We start from the raw sequence: 3,167 nt of genomic DNA, 5'->3' as shown, positions 1-3,167 counted from the left end.
GTTCTGCCCCACCTCACAACATCCGCTCTCGGGATTGGCTGTCCTCATGGAGGCGGTCTCCTAGCAGCACAGATGAGGCCTAACTCCTGGCTTGAACATTACCAAAGAGTCTGGAGAACTTCAACCTAATTAACTAATCTACACTTTAATCCTCCAAAGAGTAGCCCAGAACTACACCCACAACATATTAGCTCGACCTTATCCCACCTGCCACACCTGTCTCCACTCTTAACACCAAAACTCCCTTGGTTTCAAAAAGTTTAGATACCAGGAACTGCAGGAATTGTTACCACCACCTTCTCAAGGGCAACTGGACACATTGTCCTCTATCTCTCTCAGTCTGAAGAAGGATCTTGATCCAAAACGTTACCTTTTCCTTTTCTCAAGAGATCCAGGCCAAGTTGGTGGATTTTTTTAATGGCAGAGATAAATAGATTTTTTGATTACCACCGGTGTCGGAGGTTATGGGGAGAGACAGATCAGCCATGATTGAATGGCGGAGTAAACTTGATGGGCCGAATGGCCTAATTCTACTCCAATCATTTATAGAAACATAGAAACAGGAATAGGCCATTCGGCCCTTCGAGCCTGCACCGCCATTCAATATGATCATGGCTGATCATCCAGCTCAGTAGCCTGTACCTGCCTTCTCTCCATACCCCCTGATCCCTTTAGCAAAAAGGGCCACATCTAACTCCCTCTTAAATATAGCCAATGAACTGGCCTCAACTACCTTCTGTGGCAGAGAATTCCACAGACTCACCACTCTCTGTGTGAAGAAATGTTTTCTCATCTCGGTCCTAAAAGACTTCCCCCTTATCCTTAAGCTGTGACCCCTGGTTCTGGACTCCCCCAACATCGGGAACAATCTTCCCGCATCTAGCCTCTCCAACCCCTTAAGAATTTTATATGTTTCTATAAGATCCCCCCTCAGTCTTCTATGTTTTCTACTTTATGTTACCTGACCCGCTGAGTTACTCCAACTTTCTAGATCTGCAGTTGCTTCCTACACATCATAGGAGCTGGCCTTGCCAAACAGGCACAAATTGCAAGGATTAAAAGAAATATATTCATCTTCTAAGTTTCCTTTCTCTAAGAATAAAGATTATGTGAGTGGTTTGTACATTGAGTTTTTTAAATTATCGTCTGATTTTATAATATGTACTCTAGAACCTTAATTATATATGAGATAAAGATTTTAATATTATTATGTTGAACCATACTCTATCTACAAATCTTGCACATTCCATGGAGTTTTGGTTTTATCATTCTCCCACAGAATAGGAATTAGGAGGTTTTTAATATTTTGTCCAGTCATTTCCAAGGTCAATTCAAGGAACCTGGGGCAGCACAGTGGTAGAGTTGCTGTATTACAGTGCCAGAGACCCGGGATCAATTCTGACTACGAGTGCTATCTATACGGAGTTTGTACGTTTTCCCTGTGATCGCGTGGGTTTTCGCCGGTTCTCCGGTTTCCTCCCACACTGCAAAGACGTACAGATTTGTAGGTTAATTGGCTGCTGTAAATTGTAAATTATCCCTAATGTTTAAGGTAGTGCTAATGTATGGGGTGATTACTGATTGGCATGGACTCAGTAATCCATGCAAGGGCCACCCAGTTTGGCGCAGCAGCGGGTTGTTGGCGCCAACAACCCGCTGCTGCTGCTGCTGCCTCCCCAGTCCCAAATGGAATAGCTCGCCGCCCTCAAAATGCTCCCTTCTCCCCACACACAGGTGTTCTTCTCGTCTCTCCACCGCCCACCCCCAGGCGAGAGGAGGAGCCTGATTCATCCTTCAATCCACAAAATAACACTCCTACACTCCCTCGCCTTCTTTTCTTACAACGCCCCCTTTTTTTCGCCCAGTAAACATCATCACCATCTTTTTACAGGGGGAGAGGGGCGCAGCAGCGGGTTGTTGGCGCCCACTATAGTCCCAAGGTCATATTTCCTTCCTGGTTTATTTACCGGCACTGAACAGAATAATCTAGAAGAGAGTGCACGCATTAACTTTAGAGTTGTATCCTTGATGTTATGGCAAAAATCCATTTGACCTTTTATATATTTTGCCTTTCCACAAAGGGTTCTTCAGTTAGATTCTTGCTCGTCCATAGTTCTTGTCTTCTTGGGAAAAAAAAATCTGTGGTGTTTAATTAGAATCCAAAATGGATGACTCCACATTCAATGCTGAACTCCATTGTCATCGTTTTCATCACTCCCAATTTGTTAATGCCGTTTCTCAATTTTCTGTTGCTATGTACACTATTTACTGCATGAGGGTGTTGATCTGAAAAGTCACCTATCCATATTCTCTTGAGATGCTTGACTCATTGGGTTACTTCAGCATTTAAAAAAATCTTTCTTTGGTAAATCAGCATCTGCAGTTACTTGTTATTACACTATTTACTGTTAGCAATGTCATTAAAAGGTTTTACTGGTTTGGGAACTATCCATGTCTGCAAGAAATTGCAGTGAGGTGGGGATATAGCCCAGTCCGTCACGCAAACCAGGCTTTCCGCCTCTGACTCCATGTGCACTTCACGCAACCTCGGAAAAGCAGCCAACGTAATCAGAGACTTGTCTCACTCTGGTCATTCCTTCTTCTCCCTGCTCTTTTTGGGCAGATCCCCATCTGTTATCAGGATTCTGATTAGTCCTTCCATAAGCTGGGGCACTGTCCGATTCACCTCTACTACTTGAGATGTGACCTCTACTACTTGAGACTGCTTCTCCATCACGTAAAAGGGCCAGTATCCTTCGATTCATCAAGAACACATGACAGACATATTCTTCCTTCCTTCAAAGACGTCTTTATAGAAAGAGGTTTGTTGCAAACTGACGACCATTGGCAAGACGATGGAAGATGCTGAACGGACAAGACTCCCCGAAGCAATGGGAGATTTGTTTGGTTTGCTGAAGATTGCTGAGATCAACACCTCGACAATTATGGGATCGCTTCAAGAATTCAATGTCTGAAGATTACCTTCAAAGAGAACGGAGAACAATCGATGATCCAAATATCATGATTGATGAGAGGCATCATGATCAGGCTCTGTTGTATATTCAAGACAAGCTTGTGAATTACAACAAGACATTGGGATACTTTCATGTGCCACTACCAAGACATGGAAGGATGAACCTTGATGGTGACAATCCAGAATTGCTGAG

Source organism: Rhinoraja longicauda, chromosome 6, assembly GCF_053455715.1.
Source record: "Rhinoraja longicauda isolate Sanriku21f chromosome 6, sRhiLon1.1, whole genome shotgun sequence".
Classification (NCBI taxonomy): Eukaryota; Metazoa; Chordata; class Chondrichthyes; order Rajiformes; family Arhynchobatidae; genus Rhinoraja; species Rhinoraja longicauda.
The sequence above is the reverse complement of the archived record's forward strand: the minus strand, read 5'-3'. Positions refer to the sequence as shown.